Raw genomic sequence first — 13,347 nt, forward strand, 5'->3', positions numbered from 1 at the left:
ACTCCGAAGTGGTGAACATGTGGCAGGAGCGCTGGGAACGCGAGGAGAGAGGTGGCGAACTCAGACGATTCTTCCCATGTGTCGGGGAAAGTCTCCTGGCGTCGTGGGTACATCCCGACCATTACATGTCGCAGCTGTTGACGGGTCATGGGCAGTTCAACAGCAAGCTTAGGGACCTGGTGCTAAAAGGGGACGGCACATGTCCATGTGGCGCGACGGACGAGAACCGCGACCACGTGCTGTGTGATTGTAGCTTGTACGAGGAAGCAAGAGGCGAAATGCTGGACCATCTAACGAGGACAAGACCAGGACCAGTTTATTACGGAGACTTGGTATCCTCTGAGGAGAATTTTTCCAGGCTGATGAGATATGCCGCAAGTTGGTACCGTGTCAGGAGAGTGATGGAGGGGTAAACCAAGACGGTGACGAAGACAGAGAAAGGAAGATCAAGAGAAGAAGAGGAGATTAGGAAGAAGAGGAGCCCGGCGACGAAGAAGCCGTATCTGTGGTCGGCCGCCCCCAGAAAGGGGGAGAGGGCCATCTAGGGACGCATATTAAAAAAGAGAACTTGTAGGGAGTCAAGAAAATGTGCCGGACCTCAAATCCGGTACATCTCCCGCTGTTTCGGTCGGAACCTAGGTCTTGATGACCGAAAGGTCGGTAAGACCATGGGAAGGAGGTGGGTTATGTCCCTATCTACTATCTAGCGAAACCACAGCCAAGGGAACGGGCTTGGGAGAATCAGCGGGGAAAGAAGACCCTGTTGAGCTTGACTCTAGTCTGGCATTTTAAGGAGACATGAGAGGTGTAGCATAAGTGGGAGATCGTTCGCGGTCGTCGCTGAAAAACCACTACTTTCATTGTTTCATTACTTACTCGGTTGGGCGGAAGCGGTGCGCGGTCGATAATATCGGCGGGCGTACGGTGTTTCGTTCCAAGCGTGCAGAGTGGCGACGTGGCGGCAACGCTCGTCGCCGTACAACTCCCGCGTGATCCGGTTCGAGGACACTGCCAGGCGGGGAGTTTGACTGGGGCGGTACATCTGTCAAAGAATAACGCAGGTGTCCTAAGGCCAGCTCAGCGAGGACAGAAACCTCGCGTGGAGCAAAAGGGCAAAAGCTGGCTTGATCCAGATGTTCAGTACGCATAGGGACTGCGAAAGCACGGCCTATCGATCCTTTAGTATAAAGAGTTTTTAGCAAGAGGTGCCAGAAAAGTTACCACAGGGATAACTGGCTTGTGGCGGCCAAGCGTTCATAGCGACGTTGCTTTTTGATCCTTCGATGTCGGCTCTTCCTTTTTGGATATAGCTCGCAGGAGGAGAGGTCGTATGGAAACTTTCCACAATGGGGTGCCCACAGGGATCCGTATTAGGTCCCACACTTTGGAATATACTGTTGAACGACCTTTTGGAGCTGAGCGTACCACAAGGGGTCAGGATGATAGCATACGCGGACGACGTAACGCTACTCATCGAAGGAAACTCAAGGGCTGTTATCGAGACCAATGCCGCGGTGGCGCTCGAGAGAATCTCGGAATGGGGAGTTAGGAATAGACTCCGGTTTTCGTCGGTGAAAACCAAGTCTATAACCTTGAAGGGCTCTCTCGGGCGACCCCCGGTCATTAGAATGGGAGGAGATTCTCTTCGTGCGGTTGAATCAGTTAAAATCTTAGGCATAACGATTGATGGAAAGGGGTCATTTGCCGATCACGCCTTGGATATCGGAGAGCGAGCCGCGAGGTGCTTCGGGAAGATGGCAAGGGTATCTTCAACTTCTTGGGGCATACGATACAAGGCACTTAAGATCTTGTACAGGGGGACGTACGTTGCAACCATTACTTACGCGGCGAAGCAAAATTATTAATATTTAAAATAATTGCGAAGCAAAATTCGCCAAGCGTTGGATTGTTCACCCATCAAAAGGGAACGTGAGCTGGGTTTAGACCGTCGTGAGACAGGTTAGTTTTACCCTCCTGATGGCGTGTCGTTGCGATAGTAATACTGCTCAGTACGAGAGGAACCGCAGTTTCGGACATTTGGTTCATGCACTCGGCCGAGCGGCCGGTGGTGCGAAGCTACCATCCGCGGGATTATGCCTGAACGCCTCTAAGGCCGAAGCCAGCCTAGCCGAATCCGGCAAGGATATACTCACTGTGGAGCCCCGAGTGTCGGGAGGCTCTAAACAATGTGACTTTACTAGTCGCGTTTTATTCGTAAGACGCGACGTCGAAGCCCATTTGGAACGCCACGAACGGTGCGAGCGGTATTAACACGTGCACCACGGCGTCGAAGTTTTGAATTTACCTCAGTTCGATGTAGGGGCTCGGAATAGTCTGTAGACGACTTACGTTCCTGGCGGGGTGTTGTGCTCGGTAGAGCAGCGTCGTGCTGCGATCTGTTGAGACTCAGCCCTACGCCAGGTGATTCGTCCGAGGACGCATCGTCGCCGAGAAGCAGAGTTGTGTGTGTGTGTGTGCAAACAAACAACAGGCCAACATATAATATTATAATAACATAATAATATAAATAATATTATCATGATATTTCGTCGTGACGGACGCGTCACGCGATTTCTCATGATTATAAAATTTTACAATATATTATTATTTATTATAGTTGAAAGACGTGGTTGATGTTGTACACGGCGACTACTCTAATGATAACGAGTACGATCATTTTCAGGTTATTATGTCGAGTCGAGTGTTGTGATAAGTGTACATCGCCGTCGGCGGCGGCGGCGGCGGCGGCTCCGGTGGTGTTGGGCGCGCTGCGCAAATTCCAAAAGCGAGTACGATCGGCCCCAATAGCGGGTACGGTCGATTCCTCAATAGCGAGTACCGCCTAGCGCGAGGAGCGCGGCGCTCCCTGCCGGTCTCCCCGGACGGATATCTCACTTACTTGTTTTCTCCAATAACGAGTACCGCCGAGCGCGAGGAGCGCGGCGCTCCCTGCCGGTCTCCATCTTTTCTCTTGTTCCTTGTACACCAGAACATTATAGTTTTTGACCAATATTCGTGTCCCCTAATAATTGCATGTTCTGTCCGTTTTTTTTTTTAAAATTAAATAAAATTATTAATTTATCAAAAAAATACCTACGAGAAAAAGTGTAGGTGATAAAATTATCTATAAAAAATGTACCGATACTTTTTTTCCTACGAGCCACCGTTTCTGAGATAATAACTATTCAAAAACTTATAAAAACGCGCTAAGTACACTACTACCTCATAGGTGGCGTGGAAACTAACTTTTTGAATCTAACACTAAGTATTGATACATTTTTAATGGATAATTTTACGATCTACAATTTTTGTCCGAGATACTTTTATGATAAAACTTACCTACCGTTTTGCTGAAAATCGCGAAAAACGAATGTGATTAAGTAAGTAAGTAAGCAACTAAGTAAGTAAGTAAATAGGTAAGTAAGTAAGTATGTAAGTAAGAAAGAATTTTGATTTGATTTGAAATATATTTTTTTTGGAGGTTTTTTATTTGGTTTCGGAGGGAAAATGAAATGTACGTGTCGCGCGTTTATTACTGAACATTATCGTACTCGTTATTAAAAAAGTAAAAAAAAAAAAAAAAAAAAGAGCGATTTTTTCTTCGAAGCCGCAATGCATATTCAATATTATGTTATTAATAAATAGTAAAATCAAATCAAAATCACTTTATTCACATATCAGAGTTTACACGTTCATATCGTTCGCGTGCACCACACATACGGCAGTCGGCGTCGAGAGTCGAGTCCGTAGCGAACGGTTCGCGACGCCTAATTCAACGCCGCTCAAGTTTTTTCTTGTAAAAAGAGTGAAAAACGCACGCGACAAAAATACAAAAACGCACAACACCAACCACCCCAGCCACAACAACTGCTGCTGTTTTATTATTCTCGTCGTCGTCATCGTCATTCATATTTTATTTAATATATATTTATATTTGAGTAAGTTTGTGAATGCGCGCGATGATAACGACGATGATATAATAACAATACGGTTGTTGGTACTCTCGGGGCAGAGCTGTGTGTCTGTGTCTGTGTTTGTGTCGCGCGTTGTTTTATATGTTCTTTTTTTACAATATAAAAAATGAGACAGACTCACCGCGCTGTGGCGATCGAGCGTTTTCGAGTTTCCCTATGCGGATGATATTTGATTTGGTGATTTGAAAGGTTTTTTGTGATTTCGTTTCTCATAATTCCTCTCTTCACTCTCTCTATAGTAGCATACGCTGCGGCGATCCTCGTCACGTTGAAAGCGATCGTGTAAATTTTTTGCGCGCACCAAGACGCCGACTGGGCTTCGACGGTTTCCCTCTGTTAAGATTTTTAACGTGAGGGCCCGCAAGCCGGAACGCGTCGCGCATTTCACGCGTGCGAGACGTTCACGCTCCTCTCAAGCACCGGGCGTCGATCCGATTTGTGATCACGACGTATACCGATATTAATACGTTGATACCGCTTCTATTGCGTGTCATAATTTTTATTATTACCCGAAGGGACTCTCGTTACTGAACTTTCATAACATACAATCGGCCCATCGCCGATTTATGATTCGTTCAACGCGCACCGTATGGCTTTGAGATATATAGTATACAGTGCGCGAACGGATATCTCACGATATGTTCAAGATGTCATAGTCGCGACGCCCTAAGGGGAGATCGCGACGCATGACGCGCTGAGCGCGACAACAATCGTTGTTTGCAGCAGCTCCCTGGTTGATCCTGCCAGTAGTTATATGCTTGTCTCAAAGATTAAGCCATGCATGTCTCAGTGCAAGCCGTATTAAGGCGATCCCGGAATGGCTCAATATATCAGTTTTGGTTCCTTAGATCTTACTCAGTTACTTGGATAACTGTGGTAATTCTAGAGCTAATACATGCAATCAGAGCTCTGACCAGTGATGGGATGAGTGCTTTTATTAGATCAAAACCAATCGACGGAGGGCCTCGCGTCCGAAGTCGTTAATTTTGATGAATCTGGATAACTTTTGCCGATCGCATGGTCCAGTACCGGCGACGCATCTTTCAAATGTCTGCCTTATCAACTTTCGATGGTAGTTTCTGCGACTACCATGGTTGTCACGGGTAACGGGGAATCAGGGTTCGATTCCGGAGAGGGAGCCTGAGAAACTGCTACCACATCCAAGGAAGGCAGCAGTCGCGCAAATTACCCACTCCCGGCACGGGGAGGTAGTGACGAAAAATAACGATACGGGACTCTTACGAGGCCTCGTAATCGCAATGAGTACACTTTAAATATTTTAACGAGGAACAATTGGAGGGCAAGTCTGGTGCCAGCAGCTGCGGTAATTCCAGCTCCAATAGCGTATACTAAAATTGTTGCGGTTAAAAAGCTCGTAGTTGCATTTGTGCGCCGCGCTGTCGGTGCATCGCATCCGCGGTGATACTGACACGTCTGCGGAGCATATCGTCGGTGAGCCGGCGGTAAAACGCCGGTTCAATATCAAAATCCTATCGCGGTGCTCTTCAGTGAGTGTCGAGATGGGCCGACAATTTTACTTTGAACAAATTAGAGTGCTCAAAGCGGGCTCAAAATGCCGCTTGAATATTTCGTGCATGGAATAATAGAATATGATCTCGGTTCTATTTTGTTGGTTTTCAGAACTCCGAGGTAATGATTAATAGGGATAACTGGGGGCATTCGTATTGCGACGTTAGAGGTGAAATTATTGGATCGTCGCAAGACGAACATCAGCAAAAGCATTTGCCAAAGGTGTTTTCATCAATCAAGAACGAAAGTTAGAGGTTCGAAGGCGATTAGATACCGCCCTAGTTCTAACCGTAAATATGTCATCTAGCGATCCGCCGACGTTACTACAATGGCTCGGCGGGCAGCTTCCGGGAAACCAAAGATTTTGGACTCCGGGGGGAGTATGGTTGCAAAGCTGAAACTTAAAGGAATTGACGGAAGGGCACCACCAGGAGTGGAGCCTGCGGCTTAATTTGACTCAACACGGGAAATCTCACCAGGCCCGGACACCGGAAGGATTGACAGATTAACAGCTCTTTCTTGATTCGGTGGGTGGTGGTGCATGGCCGTTCTTAGTTGGTGGAGCGATTTGTCTGGTTAATTCCGGTAACGAACGAGACTCTAGCCTGCTAAATAGGCGTCGTCATTTAGGTGTGCGCGGCTTCAGGGTCGCGCAACTCACTGGCGGCGTATTAAAATTCTTCTTAGAGGGACCGGCGGCTTCGAGCCGCACGAGATTGAGCAATAACAGGTCTGTGATGCCCTTAGATGTCCTGGGCCGCACGCGCGCTACACTGAAGGAATCAACATGTTCTCCCTGGCCTAGATGCCCGGGCAACCCGTTGAAACTCCTTCGTGCTGGGGATTGGGGTTTGCAATTATCCCCCATAAACGAGGAATTCCTAGTAAGCGCGAGTCATAAGCTCGCGTTGATTACGTCCCTGCCCTTTGTACACACCGCCCGTCGCTACTACCGATTGAATGATTTAGTGAGGTCTTCGGACCGACACGCGGTGGCTTCGCGGCCGTCGGCGTTGCTGGGAAGTTGACCAAACTTGATCATTTAGAGGAAGTAAAAGTCGTAACAAGGTTTCCGTAGGGGAACCTGCGGAAGGATCATTAACGTGTAACGGTCGCGTGCGCGAGCGTTGTCGCCGACACGCTTCGCTCACAGCCGACTGTTGACGATGATAACTTCAATCACGTGTCAATCACTGATTATTTTCGCGCTCGCGATGTGCTCTCTGTGCTCCGTTGTCGCGTTTGCCGCGCGCGCGCTGACATCTCCCGCCGCATGTGGGGGGTGTCCGGCACGACGCTTCGGCGGGCGCGGTTCGCATGTACGCGACGCGCGTGCGTCTCGCGACGCGCTCATGTCGAGTGCGAAGCGAGTCGAGATCACGACGTACGCGCAATGCGTGCGTCACATAATATTTTGTTACACACAGAGATCGTTCACGTATTTTCTAAATATAAAAACTATTACCCTGAACGGTGGATCACTGGGCTCGCGGGTCGATGAAGAACGCAGTTAACTGCGCGTCATAGTGTGAACTGCAGGACACATTTGAACATCGACATTTCGAACGCACATTGCGGTCCGTGGAGAAATATCCAGGACCACTCCTGTCTGAGGGCCGGCTGCATAAAAGAATACGACGACGCCGTCGCTGTATACTGACAACACTGTTTGCGCGCCTAAAAAACGTGTAAAACGAGTGACGGTCTTCGGGCCGGGCTCGGGTAAACCCCGCCGGTTTTCCGGGGCCCGCTCGATCCGTTCGAAAATGTAAAATAAGCCGCAACGCGTGGTGCTGTTCGCGTGCAACGCCGTCTCCGCCTCACGCCCGACGTGGGTCACGGAGACGGGCGCGGTACCGGGGCGCGCTCGTTCGCTGTCACACGCGGATATCTCGTGATTAATTTTAATTAATCTATGCAGAGCTCTCTATGTGAACGGCGTGCGTGGCTGCGCCTTCGGTTCGCGTCCCGTGCGCTGCACGTGTTATTTCGGCCCGACGTGAGCGTGCGAACGAGTAGGCGGACTCGACGTCCGAAGGGCGCTTCGATCGCGGTACGTGCGCGGGTCGACGATACGTCGTTGAGACTTATTGGCGGCGCGCGCACGACGGTGTCGCTGCGCTGACGGATATCGTGTCTGCCTCATACTTTTTATCGTTGGCCTCAGATCAGGGAGGATCACCCGCCGAATTTAAGCATATTAGTAAGCGGAGGAAAAGAAACTAACCAGGATTCCCTCAGTAGCGGCGAGCGAACAGGGATAAGCCCAGCGCCGAATCCCGCGGTCGTCACGGTCGCGGGACATGTGGTGTTAGGGAGGTTCCGCTTTCTCGCGGTCGCCGCTCCCGTCCAAGTTCGTCTTGAACGGGGCCGTTTTCCCATAGAGGGTGTCAGGCCCGTAGCGACGGAGCGAGTCCGCGAGAGGGACTCTCCTCAGAGTCGGGTTGCTTGAGAGTGCAGCCCTAAGTGGGTGGTAAACTCCATCTAAGGCTAAATATAACCGCGAGACCGATAGCGAACAAGTACCGTGAGGGAAAGTTGAAAAGAACTTTGAAGAGAGAGTTCAAGAGTACGTGAAACCGTTCAGGGGTAAACCTGCGAAACTCGAATGAACGAACGGAGAGATTCATCGTCACTCCGGGGCGTACGGCGGCGTGCCGCGATGTGCGCGAGACTCGTGCTCGCGTTCACCGGTCGCCGCCGTTGACGCACCCGGACGGCGTGCACTTCTCTCTTAGTACACATTATGCATCGCGACCCGTTCGTCTGTTCGGCCTAAGCGTTGTCCGGGAGCCGGGCGGCTGCGCGTTCACGCGCACAGCCGTCCGACCGTGACGATCGCCGGCCGGCGGCGGACGGTACTTGTCATGAAACGCGCACGCGTCTCCATCCGGGGACGCGTCCGGCCCGACGCGAGCGAGAGTCATCGTCGACATCCTGCCCTTGTGCGGATGCTGACGCGACGCCGCTGTCGTCGCAGCCGTGTAGTCTCGGACTGTGCGCGTATCAGTCGGCGATGTTACTGTTTCGGGCACTCGCAGGACCCGTCTTGAAACACGGACCAAGGAGTCTAGCATGTGTGCGAGTCATTGAGTTATGAATTCAAACAGACAAAACTGAAAAGCGCAACGAAAGTGAAGGCGCGCGCTTGTCGCGCGCTCAGGGAGGATGGAGCGTCGGTCGTCAAAAATCGATCTCTCGCACTCCCGAGGCGTCTCGTTTCCAATCAGCGAATGCGGGCGCGCTCTGAGCACAGATGCTGGGACCCGAAAGATGGTGAACTATGCCTGGTCAGGTCGAAGTCAGGGGAAACCCTGATGGAGGACCGTAGCGATTCTGACGTGCAAATCGATCGTCGGAACTGGGTATAGGGGCGAAAGACTAATAGAACCATCTAGTAGCTGGTTCCGTCCGAAGTTTCCCTCAGGATAGCTGGCGTCGACTCGTAACAGTCTCATCCGGTAAAGCGAATGATTAGAGGCATTGGGGCCGAAACGACCTCAACCTATTCTCAAACTTTAAATGGGTGAGAACTCCGGCTTACTCGAACGATGAAGCCGGAGATCTGATGACGGTGCCAAGTGGGCCAATTTTGGTAAGCAGAACTGGCGATGTGGGATGAACCAAACGTAGTGTTAAGGCGCCTAAAAAACGCTCATGGGCCACCATGAAAGGCGTTGGTCGCTCATGACAGCAGGACGGTGGCCATGGAAGTCGGAATCCGCTAAGGAGTGTGCAACGACTCACCTGCCGAAGCGACCAGCCCTGAAAATGGATGGCGCTGAAGCGTTTTGCCTATACACTACCGTTACCGGCAATCGGCGCGTGCGTGTCAAAGCGCACGCGTATTATGCCGTAACGAGTAGGACGTGCGCGGCGGAGTGCGCAGAAGGGTCTGGGCGTGAGCCCGCCTGGAGCCTCCGTCGGTGCAGATCTTGGTGGTAGTAGCAAATACTCCAGCGAGGCCCTGGAGGACTGACGTGGAGAAGGGTTTCGCGTGAACAGTAGTTGCTCGCGAGTCAGTCGATCCTAAGCTCAAGGAGAGATCTTATGTCGATGCGGCGTGTTTATATATATTTTGTGTATATGATAAATAACGCCCTTTGAGCGAAAGGGAATCCGGTTCCTATTCCGGAACCCGGCAGCGGAACCGTTTCAATAATCGTTCTCTCGTTTCTCAAGCGAGTGTTCGACGGGGTAACCCAAAGTGGCTTGAAGACGCCGCCGAGTGGTCCGGGAAGAGTTTTCTTTTCTGCCTGAGCGTTCGAGTTCCATGGAATCCTATAGAAGGGAGATATGGTTCGGAACGCGAAGAGCACCGCATTTGCGGCGGTGTCCGGATACTCTCTGCGGACCTTGAAAATTCAGGTGAGGGATGTACGTGGAGATGTCGCGCCGGCTCGTACCCATATCCGCAGCAGGTCTCCAAGGTGAAGAGCCTCTAGTCGATAGAATAATGTAGGTAAGGGAAGTCGGCAAATTGGATCCGTAACTTCGGAATAAGGATTGGCTCTGAGGACCGGGGCGTGTCGGGTTTGGACGGGAAGCGGATGCGGCCGGTGCCGGGCCTGGTCGATGCTCGCGCGTGTCTCCATCGCAAGGTGGTCTCGCGCGTCGTGCTGAATCCGGACCCGCGTTCCGGCCTTTCGCGGATCTTCCTAGCCGTAAGTCCGCGTCGGTTTCGTCTCGTGCGCGATCGGCGCGGTACTGTACGACCGCCGTTCAACGGTCAGCTCAGAACTGGCACGGACAAGGGGAATCCGACTGTCTAATTAAAACAAAGCATTGCGATGGCCCTCGCGGGTGTTGACGCAATGTGATTTCTGCCCAGTGCTCTGAATGTCAACGTGAAGAAATTCAAGCAAGCGCGGGTAAACGGGCGCGGTGGCCTTCAATTGATCTGAAGTAGATGGTTCCGAAAGGTTCCTCGGCGGTTACCCGTCAAACGTGGTGGAGGTAGCTTTTCCGACACGGGAGCTATGGGGGAGGGGAGCCCACTGGGAGGCTACCAGTGCCCCTCCATTGGCGTCGGACTCGTAGTGGCTTGGCGCCAGGTGTTGATAGGACAAATGTGGGGAGATTGTTGTCCATTTGTTTGCGTATAGCATATCTCTCAATAGGAAACGGCCAGTGTGGGCTGGGTCCCGATCTCCGCCTCTGGTTCGTATGGGCGAAACGTCTGTGGAGTACCGCGACTGGGGGTGCTTGCCGCCTGGGTTAACAGGCGAAATTGAAGAGTCATAATTGGTTGTCTGTGACCCTCTACGTCTGACCAACGCACTATACCGGGACTGGAGCGAAAGCTGTTGTGCTGTAACCTACCTAGTAGGCGGTGTGCGTTGGGATTCTAGCAGTTAGAAAGGCAGACAGTAAGTACCGCCATCCGACGTCGGGCCGGGTGCGCTGGGGGGCTTGCCAGCCCCCCAGACCCCCCGCCCGGCGATAGCAACTATGACTCTCTTGAGATAGCCAAATGCCTCGTCATCTAATTAGTGACGCGCATGAATGGATTAACGAGATTCCCGCTGTCCCTATCTACTTCGTCGTCGGCTCTCGTAGCGAGCGGACGTGTTTTTTGCTCTCTGCGTTAGTCGCCGCCCAAGTTCTCGCGCCGTGTCACTATTCGCTGCTCGTTCGGCCAATCGCGTCGTGTGGGTGGAGCCTGTGTTCGACGTTCGCGAGTGTCTGTGTAGTGGGCGGAGCTAAGGTGCGTACGTGACCTGAATTAATCCGCTTTGATTTATGACGGTCATTAGTTAATTACTTTGTTTACTGTATTTCTTTTGTGTGACTTGAATTTTTTGCTATTTGATTTATGACGGTCATTAGTTAATTACTTTGTTTACTGTATTTCTTTTGTGTTAGTGTTTTGACTCATATTATTTAGTTAGCTTTTAGGAATTAGTTATTATTAGACAGTAGGTAGTTGTTAGGTAATTAGGTATTAGGAAGTGTTAGGGAAGAGACAGGACTCGTAGTTAGCTTTTAGTTTTGACTTTATTTTTGTTTTTCTATTTATTGTTTTGTTGGTATATTAATAACAATATATACTAATAAGCTTGCTATACGAATATGGACACTTCGGAGCGCCTCCTTCGGGAGGTGGTAGAGGAGAAGAGGAGGGAACTAGACGAGCTTGAGTCGTTAGCTCTATTTACCCCAAGGAGGTCACTAGCGAGGACCCCCCCAGGGGGTTTCGGAAGTGTGGAGGAGTTGAGGGGCGCGGAGAAGCGCCCGCTTCAGTCGCCGGAGGAGCTGCAAGAGGCTCTTCGGAGGAAGTTGGAGCCCTCTACAAGCAGCAGCAATGAGGGCAGCAGCAGGGCCATGAAGGAGTGCGACACCGAGGAGCTCATTGAGTTCGCCAACTTGGCCGGTAGCGAGATCATGGCTGCGGCAACTAGGAACACAAGCAAGTTGAATAAAGCGGACATCGGACATATAGGCACGCAAGTGCAACGTCTCACAGCCGTTGTCGCGACTCTGGCCGGTAAACTGGCCAAAGCGAAGGAGTGCGCACACATTGCGACATCCCGAGAACCAGACAGGAGCGAAACCAGGAGCTATGCCAGTACGCTCAGAACTGGAAGGTCAACAACGCAGCCTAAGCCACAGGGGATGGGTAGCGTACTTGCGGTGTACCCGGCGGACAACAGCGGAGTTAAGACGGCGGAGGAAACCAAGGCCGTCTTGAAGGAAGCTATAAAGCCAACATCGATGGGACTGCAGGTCGCGCGCCTGAGGAAGGTAGGGAACGCAGGCGTAGTCCTGCAAACAAGGACTAAGGAGGACGCCGAAAAAATTAAGAAGGCCATGCCCTCGACCCTGAGAGTCCAGGATGCAGGCCAAAGGACACCATTGGTGGCTATTATTAACGTCGAGGGCCACATTTAGGACGAGAAGGAGTTCCTGGGGGCGCTGAGGAAGCAGAACTTCGCGGACGTCCCGGAAAAGGAAGGATTCCCAAAAGTGGCCTTCTACAAGAAGTCAAAGGGGGGAAGTTGTACCACTGTGGTGCTAGCATGCAGCGGTACATGGAGGGACCGCCTTATGTCCAGGGAGCGGGTATACCTTGAATGGGAGAGGTACCTGGTGCGCGACTTCCTGGAAGTGACGTGCTGCATGAAGTGCCAGTGGTACGGGCACTCTGCAAAACACTGCAAGGCTGAGGAGGAGACCTGTAGCAAGTGCGGTACAGCTGGGCATGGCCACAAGGACTGTAAGTCTACCAAGTCACGGTGCGCCACCTGCGCGAAGGCCGGGAAGCAGTCCGAAGACCATAAGACGGCAGCACCTACTTGTCCAGCGCGGATAGCGGCGCAGAAGAGGGCTGCCGAACGCACAGACTATGGCTCATAAGAATGAACACATGTACGTCGGGCAGATAAACCTTCAAGGAGCGCTCACGGCAACAGCGGAACTCCCGGGAATCGCCCAAAGGCTGGGTCTCGGTATCGTTCTTGTCCAAGAACAGTATGCGAGGGCCCAGCTGCCGGGGCTGCTGCAGTGCACGGAAGATTCAAAGGCAGGAATATACGTAAATAGCACCAAGATCTCCGGAATGATCCTGCCTCAACTATCGACGTCGCACTGCCTCGTGGCACACTTCCGGGGGGATGGCGGCGATCTGTATATGGTGTCGGCATACTTCCAGTACTGCGAGAACATAGAGACCCATATACACCACTTGGACCGCGTACTGGAAGCACTCCAGTGAAAACTAATTGTCATCGGGGCCGACACCAACACCCACTCGCCGCTCTGGCACAGCCGCCGCGAGCAATATGAGGGAAGAGGTGCGGAGGTAAACAGAAGAAGGTTGGCGATGGAGAGCTTTATACATTCG

At 51.5% G+C, this 13,347-nt stretch overlaps 2 non-coding genes and 1 pseudogene across 2 annotated transcripts; all 3 read left to right on the forward strand.

Annotated features, from left to right (window-relative positions):
* The first annotated feature begins 4,701 nt into the window (after positions 1 to 4,701).
* On the forward strand, positions 4,702 to 6,605 carry LOC126965544 (small subunit ribosomal RNA). Its single transcript, XR_007729557.1, has one exon. It is a non-coding gene; the product is annotated as a small subunit ribosomal RNA (ribosomal RNA).
* A 361-nt stretch (positions 6,606 to 6,966) lies between these two features.
* LOC126965550 (5.8S ribosomal RNA) lies at positions 6,967 to 7,123 on the forward strand. Its single transcript, XR_007729559.1, has one exon. It is a non-coding gene; the product is annotated as a 5.8S ribosomal RNA (ribosomal RNA).
* A 539-nt stretch (positions 7,124 to 7,662) lies between these two features.
* On the forward strand, positions 7,663 to 11,519 carry LOC126965549 (large subunit ribosomal RNA; annotated as a pseudogene).
* Positions 11,520 to 13,347: the final 1,828 nt, after the last annotated feature.

Source organism: Leptidea sinapis, chromosome 7 (genome assembly GCF_905404315.1).
Source record: "Leptidea sinapis chromosome 7, ilLepSina1.1, whole genome shotgun sequence".
Lineage (NCBI taxonomy): Eukaryota > Metazoa > Arthropoda > Insecta > Lepidoptera > Pieridae > Leptidea > Leptidea sinapis.